The sequence below is a fragment of the Falco peregrinus genome, chromosome 14 (genome assembly GCF_023634155.1).
Source record: "Falco peregrinus isolate bFalPer1 chromosome 14, bFalPer1.pri, whole genome shotgun sequence".
Classification (NCBI taxonomy): Eukaryota; Metazoa; Chordata; class Aves; order Falconiformes; family Falconidae; genus Falco; species Falco peregrinus.
Window position 1 is genome coordinate 21,560,250 of NC_073734.1, and position 15,725 is coordinate 21,575,974.

Here is a 15,725-nt window from a genome sequence, read left to right on the forward strand (position 1 = left end):
GGTAATTCTGTATTATCTTGAGATGCAGCGTAACCTATCTAATCTTGGCAGGCATAAATGTTTTAAAACACAGCTGAAATTCTGCAGACTGCTACTCAAAGAGTGTGACTGCAATAGTCACCTCGATATCCTGCACTTATTTCTCACTTTCATTTGGTGTCATAAAAGACCTTACCATCAATCATTAACAAGCTATTAACACATGCAGCTGATAAAAGCGTTCAAAGTCTGGTCAATAACAATGACGGAAATTTCTGTTTTACAGCTGGTTTAATCTAAGTCTATGGAGCTCAGGCCAGTTATTTTCTTGGCTAAAAAATGCTTCTCGGTTCTTTTGCTTTCATCTCTGCCTGTGTAACACGCACAGAGGCTGCGCTTCCTCATCTCTGCCCTGCAAAACTAGCTATTCCCTCTGCTGCCTCCCCCCCCCACCCCCCCCCTTCCCTTCTTAAAAGTAGTTTGCAAGCGAACGGAGCCAGGAAACAATTTCATTCAAATGCCATATGATTTTAATATGTTATTACCTTGTAGCAAAGGTGTTATCAAAGGAACAAGAAATCTCAGCTCAATTTGCAATTTGTAAACGCAATAAAATAGTGCTTATTAACAATAATGAACAAACAGGCTGTAATTTAAACAGCATCCTCCTAAACTGTTTCCTTCCAATTCTCTAAATTGCACCAAAACTCAGTCACGCTTCTAGAATGAATAAAGGCAGAAACAGCTTTGTCTGCCTGAACAAATACATATTTAGCATTTTGTAATTCACTGGTTTTGATCACTCATTTTGTTATATAAAATCTCTGATGTCATGAAACCTGAAGAGCCGCTCAATTAGCTCATTACTCTGCGTTACAAATGTCACTCCAGCTTTTGTGTGAGTGTGTGTGTTACTGATGATTTTGTCATTGCCCCCTGCTGCTAGTAACACTTGTCAATAATTGTATTTACTTGGTGATAGTTTCTTGCCCCTGTGCAAAGGAATTTTAGGATAGAATATATAGAAAATGACATGACAAACAAAACAGGCTCAGAAAAACATGAAAACACCTAGCCTCCATCTGCTCAAGTGTGATAGACTTCAGAGCTCCCATTTCACATGTAAAACAGAGTATGATTTATAATTTATACCTAGTTGGTGCAATCCTCCTTGAAGAAAAAAAATTTCTTTGATGAAACACTGGCTTTATGTTATCATAAAACTATTGAGAAAATCACAGAGCATTTGGCAATTTACCTCTACTACAGCATCTTTGAAGTTTAGATATTTATATTTTATGCACTTTTCAAATAAACTGTACTGCTGAACACAAACACAAAAAAGCCTAAGTGTGAGTCAGCGCTGAAATGTAATTACAGCATTAGCAGCAGTAAACTACTGCAGATATTTACAGACCTCCAGCTAACAGTTAAGGCCCAGTTCTAATAAGATTTTAAACATTCTGGGTAGTGTGGAATTTATACATTTTCCTTGATTTATTTAAAATCTGTAGCACAAGAAAGAAAAATCAAAGAAAAAAGGCAGAAGCAATGCAGCTCCTAGATTCTGCAGAACCACCATTCTTGCTTAGAGCTGTGGTGCTTTTTATTAACAAAATTACAGCTTTTTGAGAGCATACCTGGGAACTGATTCTGCATCTCATACCTGTGAATCACCTCAATGATTAGCAGTGATTATGTGTAATAGGGTGAAATTCACTTCTGAATAAAATAACCTTTAAAGGTTTAAATTAGACTTCTGCTGGGTCACAGGCTGAGACTGCACAGAAATGAATTAGTGAAAAGCCATTTCAAATCTATGGGATTATTTATTAACATAAAAGACATACGATCAAGGAGCAAATAGGGATGTAGGGTGTTGAAATCTGCAAGGATCAGCCTCTTGTTCATATAGGAAAGCCACATGATCCTTTACTTCAATTCTGTAATTTTCAAAGCACCTGTCCTGTGATGTCTCAGTTACAATCCTGGCTGCTGTGCTTTAACAGGCAGAGAAGTCAGAGCGGTTTGTCTTTTGCTCTGACAGGTTCATCAACTTATTACAACCGAGAGAAATATGCACTCCTACTTTATTTTCAGTCCATTTGCTAAAGAAATGCATTGCTCTGGTGTGATACATTTCATGCTGCTGGCTAATTTCTAAGGCTTTGCTGAGTGGTAAGCAAAACTTTAAGAAAGGACCAGACAGGGGTGATTCTCAAGTATCTTTCCTTTTGCTTGTGACAGAACTAGTCAGAAGAGCTATTTGAAAAATGCCAAAATATTGTGGGTTGGTTGGCTTGATGAGAAGGGTTGTTTTCACAGAAATGGCACTTTAGAAAAGCATCAATTAAATTTCCTCTAGTGAATCAACAGATTTGTGATGATGTTGGGACATCACATTTTAATATACTCATAGAATGAAGTGATTTGAATTTGCTTCTTTTCTAAACTGCCCTTAATATACTCATAGAATGAAGTGATTTGAATTTGCTTCTTTTCTAAACTGCCCAAAATAAATTATACATTTGCAGTGAAGACAACAAATACGAAATTAAAAAGATCAAAAGCAAAATTCCAAAGCTTTTTTTAATGTGACTTTACAGTATTTTTACTTTTTTAAAAAAAACCTTTCAGACTAGGGGCTTGAAATTTAAAAAGTGGATTTTACGAAACTTAACTTGACTGGGTAGAGACGCACTCCCCTCCTTGTATCAAGAGGCACAATTCAGTCCGAAGCAGGGGTGAGGACAGCCCAGGGTACAGGCTCATTTCCTTCCACACGTGGTTGTGGTGAAGGGCTGGCTGCAGGCTGTGCTCCCGAAGGCGTGTTACCTCTGAGGCTGCTGCGAGGCTCTGGGCTGTGTGCCATCAGCACAATCGAGCTGAAAATGATTACATTCCATTGAAACTGTAGTTTGTTCATATTTTACAAAAACATCTCTTTATTGATACAAGAAGTCAGGCAGTAGCATACAAATTCCTGCTACATCTGGCTGGACTTTGATTGTACCATGTGGATCTCAGCCCTCCTGTACAGGATGAGATTTCCAAAGGGTCCTAGAGGACCCAGGCACACAATTCCTGTTGATGCTCAGTGGTGTCTGTAAGCTGGGTCATGTCATGTGATCACATTAGGATGTCCTAAATTTTCTACCCTTTGTTTGGAAGCTGCTACCTGCTCAGCAGGGAGACTGCTTTTCAGGCTCTCCTAGTCCATGGCTACATGAAGTAAAACAGATTCACAAGTGCTTTCATTATGCTTTGAAATCTCATCCACAGTGCAAACTACTACAGTCCTTGCAAAATCGGTGAAACTCCTCAGAATTGTAATAACCTAGCAGTATCAAGCGTTATAAGGCCAGCCAGTCTGGAAAATGAGAAGGTGAGTAACTCGTAACCAGGGACTTTATACAAAACCTTTGCAAGTGTTTCAGCTTTTGCTTTGTGAGTCAGCACGCTCTCTTACATCAAGACTGAAGACCACAAGAGAAGCTTGCTCTCCAGATGAGAAATCTTTACAGAAGCGATCCATTGCCTGGTGAAATTGTGATGTTCAAAAATAAGCAAAAGCAATATAAATTTGTTAATTTGATGGGCAGCATTACAACAAGAGGAAAGGTATTGCATATGAAAATGCTGCCCCTTCTCCTCCTTTTTAAAGTTTTTTAAATATTAAACCCATCATTCATGCACTTGCAGCTGTTCCGCTGAACGTTTCAGCCTTACAGAGCAGCAGCTTCTGGAGCACACCAGGGATGGCCACAGCCACAACACCTGTACCTGGGCAGGCCACTGCCTCCTGCGGGGCAGACATCTGCGGGGCGATGACAGTCCTGGAGGCTGATGTCTTCATGGGAGATCAAAGGAATTCTTGAGGGGTCAGGAGAGGATGACATAAGGGTCGGACAGCCGTACTGCTTCAGAGCCTTTCAGGCAGGTGATCCACTTACACTGTCATTTTTGGTCTATGTCAAACAAGCATTTTTTCTTTATAAAGTGGCTCTGGCTCAAAAAATGCCTCCACGTTAAACCAGCAGCTTTTAGCAGAGTGCTCGCTGGCTGGGTTTTTATGTAAACGGGATCTGCAAGAACTATGAAAGGAGTCAATGTGCTCCCATTGGCAGGCAAGGGCTTCAGAAGCCTTGCAAGTGGATGTATTTCTTTACAGGTCCTTACTAGTCCTCTATAAAGAAAGAATTTATTGATTGTTTAAAGGAACTAAGTGCTAAAGGACTTGTCTGCAATTACTCATTTCAGTAGAAACTGCAAGGATTTTCTCAGACTCCATATGCATTTCATGCCAAAGATTTAGTGTTAGTGACGATTCTTCAAGGCCTTTTTTGCTTACCCATCTGTAAAAAGTCAATCTTAGTATGACATCTCCACCAAAAAGATGTTGCCAATTTGCTACCTTCTAATTCAGGTAAACCTCAGCCAAGACAGGCTAACAGGAACCTGTCAGACAGCCCGACAGCTTACTGAACGCAAAGGCTGGTCCTGCCCAGCCTCTGCTACTTCACTTCCAGAAAAAGGGGTTTGTTAATTCCTTTTGAATTAACCTTTTGAAGCTACCTGCAGTCATGCTCAAGACCTAGGTTTTTTTAGCAAGTTTTTGGAAAGCCAACCAAAACCACCATTAACTTTAACACACTAAGACAACATTAACAACTAAGACATAGTATTTAAATATTGTTTGTGTGTTTATTTTATGGAGAATGTAGCCTTCAACATTATAAAATATAGTTTTATATTGGGTGGGAGGCAGGAGTGGGCTTTAAAATCACAGTCCTCTTCAAAGCTTTCACGGTTTCAGCATCCTGAGAACTCGCCATTGCTATTCAGAGATGTGCAACACTTTCATATGAAAACTCCAAAGCTCATTTAGTTCAATTTAGATGCAATTTTAATTGAACCTGGGCTGATTTATGCTTTCAAGTAGAAGTCATAAAGAACTCATCGGTTGCAGCACAACTTCTTTTTGAAAATTACCACCTCCATCTTTTATCTCTCCTCCTGCTCTGTTCAGCTGGTTTGTGTGGTCTTTTCAGATCTTAAAACAAAACCAAAGTAATGGGGAAATAAAAGTAGCAGTTACTTTAGTTGAGGTTGCAGCCCTGCTCTGAGATCCTAACGTGAATTTATAAAAAAACTAGGTAGCCCACTGTGTGTGATGAAGGGAGAGCTTAGAGTTATGTACCTGAACACTTCGAACTTACAAGAGGTTTTATTCAGGTGGAGAAGAGAGCTGCATTTCTGCCATTTACTTCATTTCAAAATAAATCCACTATCCAGGGTAGTAATGTAATTTTTCTTATACTGCTAAAAGCAAAGCGACATCTGAAAAATATTACTAGCCAAAGGCCAGATTCTTTAAATGTTTTGTTTTGTGAGAGCTAATACTATTATGGTTACTTATGTGAGTATTCTTGTCACAAGGGTGACAAGTTTAACTTACCCAGATGCGTTTCAGGGGAACTCTCTGCTAACAGTCACACAAGACAAAAGCTAACGCACAAAACCTGGTCTCTCACATCTCCAGCTTTCATTGATTTTAAATGGGTGCACGTGTCACTGGAGACAGGATTTGCCCCTAGCTGAGGACAACTATAATCCATACGCTAAGATGCTTAAATCATTTAGATCTTGAGTTTAAGCAGCCTCTTCTATCCGCACAGATCCATGCTGCTTTATCAGCTCGTTGCTGCTCATTTCAGGATTGTAATTTCAAAGAACATGAGTTCTCCTTTGTACCCATTCCAATGTCTCTAATTTTTTACATTACCTTCTTTGCTTTCGTTTTATCCTCCACCTCACTCTACCTGGCAAGTTCTGTGACACAAACACTCAGCTAAAGCTGATTTCATATGCTCGGACAAGGAAACTAAATATTACACCACCGTTCCCCCCCCCCCCCCCCCCCAAAAAAAAAAAAAAAAAAAATCTGAGAAACATAGGGCATGCATAAGCAAAGACAACTGATCTAAGTCAGTCCTTCTGATGCTAATCTTACTGCAAATAATATGCAGGGTACATGAGAAAATGTCAAATCCACGCTACCTCACAATTGCTGGCTTTCACTCCAACTTGAAACTAATCCAAGGAAAAAATACAAAGGAAAGGCTGAAAGTTCGATCGTTATTTAGAAAGTTTAAAAGACATAAAAATGTAGCTCCCTTGAAACTATGTTAGATGAATAATCACACAAACTCCCCAAATAACATCAGTGTCTACAGCTATTAAAGTTTATAGGTGCACAAAGAATGCAATTAAAACAGGTTATACTGAAATCAAATAATTCCTTCTAATTAAAATGTAGACAAATACCTTATACCACATGGAATGTTCCATATAATTATTCTTCAAAACTACAATTTTGTGATTAATAAAATAGATGTAAACTTTCACTGAAAAATAAACATTTCTGAAACGCATCAGACTTGCATCCAAACATCCTGCCAGAGCAAAGTATCGGTGTTTTTAACACAGTCCCATTCCACTGAAGTTAAAGTGAGTGTCTCTGTTAAAATAAAATCATAGCACATAAACCGCTTTCAGTTTTAGCATCAAAGATGTGTTTACTGAAAACACAGAAATGTAAGGGAAATGAAATGGTGAAAAGGGTTGCAACAGTTTTAAGGATTTATTTTTAGAACTTTTACATTGGAGACCTAGACCTACTAACCATAAAGTCTAGTTTTCATACAGAGCACACAGCAGTGTTTCATCTCCTCTGCCAACTGGATGTTGCTGCATGTTTCCAATCCCTAGAAAGTTTTATAAAGGTAAAATGAACTTTACATGACTGCTCTCCTCTGCTTTCCTTTCCTTGTCGGGTCCCATCCTGCCAAATCCCCTGAGCCCATCAGCAGCCACCAGCTGTGGGGGAAAGCGGGTGCTGCATGCTCCTGCCCCAGCATCGCGCCGGCGTTCAGTGCCTGGCACCGCTCGCAGGGCAGTAAGCACAGCTCACTAACATGCACAGGATGAGGCCCTTAATCACTAACAGTTCCTCTGGAAACTCTAGCAGAGATAAAAAGTACAAAGACACTGTTGGTTCCAGTCCCCTTATTGAATTTTCATTGCTCCTTTTATTGTAACTATGAATTCAGTCCATAATGTCACGTGTTCTTTGTTCTCCAGCCTGACATACATTTTAATACCCAGCGCAATATCTATGCAAAGACTAAGTGTGTTCATGTGTAGGAGAGTTAACACTTCACTACAAACATGGTTATAGTTATAGATTAAAAGCAACACTTTCAATGATTCTACAGCTTAATATTTCCAACTCCCATCTCCTTCTGAAGGTCCTCCTCCCCTCCTCTCCCCCCCCCCCCCCCAAAAATCTCCGCGCAAGAAATGCTGAGCATACAAATTATGTCACTGACATCTGGAAAGAGACATGACTACCCAAGTAAAAAATAAACCCAACGGAGGTCATGGCTTTAACAGACTGTCGCTCTATATTTAAACTGATTGATTCATACAAAGACATAATTATAGAGAACATTGGAATCAGCAGCTCCCAGCACTCAGGATTGCAGGCACAATCGTGTTTACAGGAAATGTGTTTTAAAGGCTACGTCTGGCATAAGCTAATTGATACACTCAGTATTATAATACAAAATAATTTAAACTTAAATTGTGAATAATGCCTACTTATTTTCCTACCTAGATAATAACAACTTTCTTTCAACTATACATGATCATGTATCATTTTTCAGGATATTCTTTGCATAAAATCTATTGGTTATGCAAATAAAAGGCTTTGGAGAATAATGTACAGTAACTAATTTGTATAATCAGTTTCCCTCAATTCAGCGTGATAATGATATGTAAAGCACATCACTACAGACTGTCTGTGAAATGAATTCTGTCTTAATATGCTAGTCAACTAGCCACTCGACCTTTGCACAGGCTCACTGTAAGAGGAGCAGAAAAACCCACACACATTCTTTCAATTTCTAAAGGGAAATTCGACTCTAGCCGTAGAACAAAGAAAGAAGAAATAGAAGTAAAAGAAAATCAAAGAAAAAGTGATTTGGATTCAAGGGGATCAGATGTTTCATTTATTGCAGGTTGGAGACCTTCAATCAGTCAAATGAAAGACACATTTGTATTAAAATACCTACAAGGCAGAGAGAAAGCCTTGATCAGGTGTATTAGATTTAAGTTACAGCTCTCTTGCTGAGAGATGTGAACCTACCTTCCAGTCTATCTGTTCTCAATATTGAAGGTTTTCTGTGTTACAAACATTAGATGAAAGGTAGCTTGCTTGCCTTCCCACGTATCTGCTGGATATTAACTGTACATTTGAAGCATACACTACAAGGAGATGTGAACTTAGCATGCACCACAGTCACCCACAGAAAGGGATGCTGAAACCATGTCAGGGATGTGACACAAACTGCTCACCAGCAGAGAGGCCGCAGCTCCATCGGTCACTAAAAACACAATGTTTCCAAAGGTAAATGTCCTCTTTGTTTTAGTGGGAAATGCATAATTTGTACTATGACAGGGCTGTGAGCCCTGTTACACAGGTGGACAAAAGCGACACCACAGCAAGAACCCCTGCCCTGGTTCCTGCTGTATGAGGACAACAGTCTTTGGCCTGACTTCTCATTATATATTGTGCAGGTGATAACAAGCCATGTCCTGACCTCATTCCTTGCTTTTCACGCCATCCATTCCTCACAACAACTCCTTGAACCCACTGTGCTGGCCCAAACACACAGGAGAGCATTGAGGCTGAGGCAGAGGTCAGGTTGTCTTCACCTGCAGTCCTCAGATGGTAGTTTTGTTTAGATTATCTAGAAGATCATCCCAAAGTGCTCTTTATAGGTCAATTACTGTTGCTTGTAAAATACTAGACCAACATTATTCAAAAATATCTTACTAATGGGTTCTGCTCAGAGTAATTATTGGTTTTGATTAATCTTTGGCAAAGATCAGTTAGGTTCAGAGCAAATTTTCTGCAGAGACACAGAAGCTCCATTACTGCTGGTTACATCACTTATCTTGATTTGGGAAACCGTAGTCCAGCCCTTGCTCTGACTTACCCCAAGCAAGGATTGCAACCTGGATCCCTCCTAGCACTGTCAATAATTCCTGTCACTACAACACTGCCTCTTCTGGCAAGGCAGCATCTTCTCTCTACACTTTGTCCCAGTTTAAAGGATTTACACTGGAAAAATTGTCCCTTAGCTTGCCGTGACTCACACAGACCCTGCACACCAGCACACTAACAACCAGGAGTTACTCCCAAAGCAGATTTGCACATATGCTCCAGACCCAAGTACTGGTCATTTCAACCTGAAGACAAGTTCTTTCCGCCATTATACAGAGCATTTCAGTAATTTAATAATGAGATTAATTCCATAGGTGCCTAAACTAGGTCCTTTGGCAAGAGAAACACATTACACAAATAAATCACATGTATGAGTTTTAGAGAGACTGTTTTACTGGGAAGCCTACTCCTGCATGCCGTTTCTCAGGCTTTACCCCGACGTACAACTATAGCATTCCAGAAAGTAAAACACCAAAAATACAGTCTTAACTCAGGCCTCAATTTTAAATATTAGCTTCTGATATCCAACTGCCTTTCTATACAAGCCACTATAACTCTGATCTCTGCTTTTATGTATGCATATCTGCAAATACTGCATAGTGGTATGAAAATTTAAAAGCCACTCTGCTTGTTAAATAAAATCTCTGTCATTGTAAAGTTTAGCTGATCTTTTCATTTATATACCCATAAATTCTCCATCAGTCCAGAAGAGGGGTTATTTTTCTTTTATTTCCTTACTTTTAATATTTTCTTTTGAAATAAAAATAAATAACCCCTCAATAACGTTTGAATAATGGAGCATATCAGTGATACGTAGTCTCTGTTTTGGAGCTGGTCAAAGGGTGAACAGGCACAAATAGACAGAGGACTTCAATTAAGTTTATTTTCCTTTTATTACAGCTATATTTTTTGGATTAAACAGAGGACCTATAACAGTACGACTTCCACGGCTGAATGGGGGAAATCTACACAGATATGTGTATCCTCCTTACGTATGATAACACATCATACAATTTTCACAAGTGGATTACAAAGCAGCAGCCAGTACACAGCAGTACAGCTGATAGACTAAGATAAATTCTACATCTCAGATACGGTATTTCACATACAGTTAAAATCTGCTGAGAAGGAAAGGAGCTATAACGCAAAGCTCCCTTTTAAACAAAGTGAACAAAAGGACCCAATATCGTGCAACGAATTCCACAGGGGCTTCATTCTTTTTATAGTGAAATCTCTTTCAGTGCATGGACATTTAGTGGTTTAGCTTGATATGTCTTTTTCCAATTACAAAAGATGAAAACATGCATTTCTCTGTCTGAAGAACTTTGTATTTGAGGTTAGAGGATGGGGCCATGGAAGAAGAACGTACAGATTCTCCATGGAGAGTACAGGGGTGCAGTGACCCTCTGTTATGTTCCGTTGTGTCTGAACACAGGATGGTAGCAAGGGTACTGTCATGCCTTCAGGAACATGGTGCAATGAAAGGAGGTGTTATCAGCCTGCTTTCTGCTATCCATGTTCATACCATCTCGACAGTGCCCAAGAACTATTACCCATAACTGGGTAACAAAAGGAGAGAAGGCAGACCATTGCTATTGCCCCCCTACACCCCCCACCCCCCCCCAGTTATAATATAGAAGGCAGTGGCATGCCACATAGAGAGAAAGAAAACAGATCGGTGCAGAAAAGCCAGCACGCTCTCCCCAAGCCATTGAATAGGCAGCTCCTGGTATGGCATGACAAAACTCATTTGGAAATAAATAAGGAAAAAAATGTGCTTTTCAATGAAGTGATGCAATTTCTCTAGAAGCCCATTGACCTCAATGGTGCATGGCTGAGCCCTGATATTGTCGTCACTAGACAAGCACCATTCTTTGAAATCCTTTGCAGCAGGACCCACTCTCATATCATTTATAGGTCTTGCCATTTACCTTCTGAGTGATTCTGACCCAAGCAACAGCAAAAGCAGCAAGACTGGAGCTTCATAAACCACCCCCAAAGTAGTCTTAATATTTCTTGAGAAGACACATTATTTTCACTCAATTTTCTGAATATCGCAGTTAACACATTTCAAAAATATTTGAATGTCTTATGAGGTGTTGTCCAGAAAATATAAGACTATCTGCCTACCAAACACCCAGTGAGGCAACTATTTGCTGGTAGCCCAGAAACACCGTGCCCTAAGAAACTCCGACAGTCAACCCGGCTCCTTACCCAACCTTCAACCACACTTCATCAAAACATACACAACTATTCCGATGTAGCAGTCATTTCTCATGGAGAATATCACATAATATTTAAGGTGCTTCAGATTCACCACAGCAAGTAAAACCTGCCTTCTGTGGGGAAATCACCTAAAGACTGGTAAGTGATTAGTTATTTCAACAAGTGAAAGATCGCCTGTGGTAGTGTCTACGATGGAGTACAGATCAACAGCAACCCCTGTCAGAAAATCCTGACATTTCTAAGGAGGGTTTGTGAAAGCCTTGCTTCTGAACTATCTGCAAGCAGCTCCTAAATAGAAGTCTCAGCCAGCACTGCCTATTGAAGGCTACAGGAACTGTGACCTCCCCTTACATGTAGGAGAGCAAAAAAGCAGGTAGGAAGTGTTTTCTAGCAACCTTCTGGGTTTCAGCAAGGCCATTCAAAACTATTAGGAGATCACGGTTTTATACGGCTAAGTTTTTAGCAGGGAGTATGAAATCCTGACTCAAGTTCTATTTAAAAACAGAAAGAAAGCAAAGAAGAAAAGGTTTGCCTAAAAAGGAACCTCAGGTTTTTACTCTACATTTGGACTTCTTCCAACTCATGTTCAGCACAGTGAAAACAAGATTGTTCTGAGTTTTTGGTGGCATAACCTACATTTTGTATCAGTTCACACATGAGAACATTGGCCACCTGCAATGAAGAGAGACATACGGACACTGGTGGCCATGGAGAGGAAAGCACTGCTGTGCTGTGCCAGTGCTGCAGCGGAGGTACAAGCTTGGTCCCAGGCTGAGGTTCAGGGATCATTGCCATTGCCTCCTCTCTCCTTGGACAAGCTAAGCCTGCCTGCTCCCACTTCAGAAGCGGCAGAATGTTTGAAAGGGAAGATTGTGCATTTGGCAACTTTGCTTGATTCTCATCTCAAGGGGGAAATCTGCTTTTACCCCACATGGACATTGATCGCTAGAAGGATGCTCTCATAAACAAAATGCTGGAGGCCATGTAATCTTCAGCCTTCCCTTTCTCCCCAGCTCTCAGCAAGCCAGATGTAATGCATGAAACAGCAGGGATGTAAGCTGGCAAAATGTCCTTCAGTGCAAAGGAGGTGTGTGAAAATACATCAACTACACCAACATGAACTTGCAATTCTTGCTAATCTGCCCACATGGTTTCAGGGTTGTAGTTAAACATTAAGGACGGAATAATAATTTTCTAATCACAGCCTGCCAAAACAGGGCAGAATGACAGCTCAAACAAACAGAATCCACCATCTAATCTAAGGTGAATCCAATTTCTTTTTTTTTTATTGAATATTAGAGATTTTTAGGAGACTGTAACCTGCCCTGACATATGCCTCCAATTTTTGGTAAATAATCACTGTCATCTTTGCTTTGATATAGAGATATGTGATAAGTAAGAAATATTTTCCAATTCCAGTTTGTTAAAGTGGAAGCCAGACTTTCATCCGTGCCAAATTGTTGTATCAGAAGATCATCTCAGAAATATCTGGAACTTCTTATAATCTAAGGGCTGTAGCTAGACAATGTTACCATTTCACTCGTGGCCATTTCAAAAACAAAATAAAATGAAAATTAAATAATGGTATCAGAACCTATGACATAAGGGGGTTTAGGTCAAAGCAAATTAATTTATATCTTAAAAATAAATAAAAGCCTTACTATTGCAGAAGAACATTGCCACTGCAGTGCAGAACAGAGCAATCAGACGCTGTCACGTCACTACCACTCCACGTAGAATGTCACGTCTCCTGTACATCAGAGATACATTGCATAATGTTACAGATGGCACAACTCATAACAGTCAGGATTACATTTATTAAAATCAGCTGAAACGATTATTACTAGATTCAATGATTTTTCCATGCAAGGTGACCTGAGCTTCTTTTTCCTGAGCAGTACCGTGATAAGATTTTCCTGTTGTAAAAAACAGCTACAGGTGGAGGGTAACAAATTACCGTGCACTAATTATTACAGATACCTGCTTTAGAATGACATGCATAAATATTTGGATTTACAAACAAAATGGATTCTTGGTGTCTCTATTTTATTCACTTTCAACAGAATTATTCATGCAATTGCATTTTTGTTTACGTGAGGGCTGGAGCAGTGGCTGCGAGCTTCACAAATCATTCATTATTCATGTAGGAACTGTGTTATATGAGTGTCGGGGTGCCCTTTGCTTTTACACTATCTCCAGTTAAAATGGTTCTGGACAAGGCTTTACACTATCTCCAGTTAAAATGGTTCTGGACAAGGCTTGGAAACAAAAAAAAAAACCCCAACCCTAGGAACAAATACTTCTTCCCTTAGCCTGGACCTTCACCCTCAAATGGAAAACCCTAAATTTTTCACTAGCAAATCATAACGCAAAGTGAGTTTATGCAATAACTGAATTGTTATACATAAAATAGAGGCATTGATGAAAACAACCCCCTTGGCTTCTCATCTGGTGAAAAGAACTGCATTGGATGGCCAGTCTGAACCCAGGCGCTACCACCCTGCCACTGTGTATATACACATGTATGGGAACGTATTCCTCTGGCTGCCTACACTCAATGTAAAATCTCACACATGTGTAATGCCTAAGTTTTCGGAACAACCAATTAACCAGACTAGAGCAGTTGTTTCTGGGGCATGCCCTGCTACAGCTGCACTTGTGCAGCAGGCCAGCGGCGAAGGCATGGAAGCAGTGAGGGCACAGCCAGCTGTGGCAAACAGCCCACAAGGCCAGGGCCTTAACAACACTACAGTCACACAGTGCTGGGTGTTTTCTCTGCAAACACTGAAACGAGTACTCACCTTAATATTCACCTTGTGAGGTGAATTAAGTACTAGTTAGCTCACACAGCCCTTGTGAGGTGCATGAAGTACTAGTTAGCTCCTCACACAGCCCTCGTGAGGAGCATTAGGTACTAGTTAGCTCCTCACACAGCCCTCGTGAGGTGCATGAAGTACTAGTTAGCTCCTCACACAGCCCTTGTGAGGAGCATTAGGTACTAGTTAGCTCCTCACACAGCCCCTGTGAGGATCATTAAGAACTCATTAACTTCAGCCCTACTGAGGAGGGGAACACCGCTCAGCGGGCATGGGCTCCACCAGGCCCACCACCTGCCTCGGGAGTGGAGCTGCCCTCAGGCCTGAGGCGGCGCAGGCTCAGCCCAGCTCCCTGCCTCGGTATTTTATATTTATTTCTTTCTTTCCTCCTTTGCAGTAGCAGTTGTAAATCTACCTTTCTCAAAATTCAATAAAAAATTAATTGGAAAGCACAACACCAAAAAAAAAGTCATTTCAACCCTAACAATAAAAGGCCAATTGACTTCTCAATTTTCTAGTGGGCAGGAGAAGAAATCAGGCATACAGCAGGGAGAAACTCAATTCTCCAAAGCTCTCCCCTTCAGGATTTCCAGACCCGCAGTCTCAAGGGTGCTGTGTCCCCTACTGCTCGCTCAATTCCAGCCGGGTATTATTTTCTCAGCTCTGAGGGAAGCAAGAATTCATTCTGCATTATTGATGACTCGGCGCCCAGCCGCTCTGAGGCCTCTGGTTCAGTGCTTCCCGCTGACTGTCACTCACCTGCTCCGGGAGCTCCCATTATGCCGGGGCAGGAGGCTCGCTTTCCTCCCTCCCCAAACATCTCCCTTTCACAAACTATCAGAAGAAAGCAACTGAAACAAAACCTACAAAACGATGAACCTCGCCCCCGTTAAGGCATCGGCCATGTGAACTTGTGCGCTAAAGGCAGCAGAGGAACAGGAGTGGCTGTGAGGGAGGGAGCCTTGGGAAGGCTGGGGTTTGGCTACCACAGGGCAGCCAATCTGTATTTCCACCGATCCCACCTGCTGGCAAGTTAAACATAACACTGAGCCCCAGATCATGACACAAACAGTTTGAGACAGACTGAGTTTTCTAAATTATTCCAAAAGAATGTATTTGATCCCAGGAACAGCAAACTCTGACTGAATACCTGTCAGGGTAGGGGCAGGAGGAGACATGCTCCTCACAGGGCCAGGTTCGTCTCTTCCTCTTTCTCTTCTTTGCCTCACTCTTTTTTCCCCTTCTTTCTTTCTTTCCTTCTTACTCTCTTCTCCACCCTAAATAATTACTTCATTTTCTTTTGTAAATCTTGGCGCTGAACAAGTGTAGATGCACACACACCTACAGATACAGAGGCTGTACAGTCATAATTAAGCCCCAACGTGTTTCAAGTAGGAGCACTGGATGCCAGAGGTACATTTAATTAATGAACAAGCACCACAGGTCTGGTAATTACCAACTAGAATTTGCATCCGTAGCCCCTGATGATGCAAAATACACGCGCGGTTTTTGCAGAAATCAGTTCTGTCAATCAATTTAGAGTTCAGTTGCAATGCAGTTCAAGTCCATTCCCTAAAATTTCACAGATGGCCCTTGACCCACTAACTTCTCCAGACCGACTTGCATGTGCCTAC

The 15,725-nt window shown here is 40.8% G+C and overlaps 1 long non-coding RNA gene across 7 annotated transcripts in view; it reads right to left on the minus strand.

Annotated features, from left to right (window-relative positions):
- LOC129785618 (uncharacterized) overlaps window positions 1-15,725 on the minus strand; it is a 786,935-nt gene that overhangs the window by 426,149 nt on the left and 345,061 nt on the right. For all 7 annotated transcript variants that reach the window (XR_008749761.1, XR_008749763.1, XR_008749764.1 and 4 more), the window contains exon 5: window positions 12,937-13,025. This is a non-coding gene — a long non-coding RNA (uncharacterized LOC129785618). The remainder of the gene's footprint in view (window positions 1-12,936; window positions 13,026-15,725) is intronic.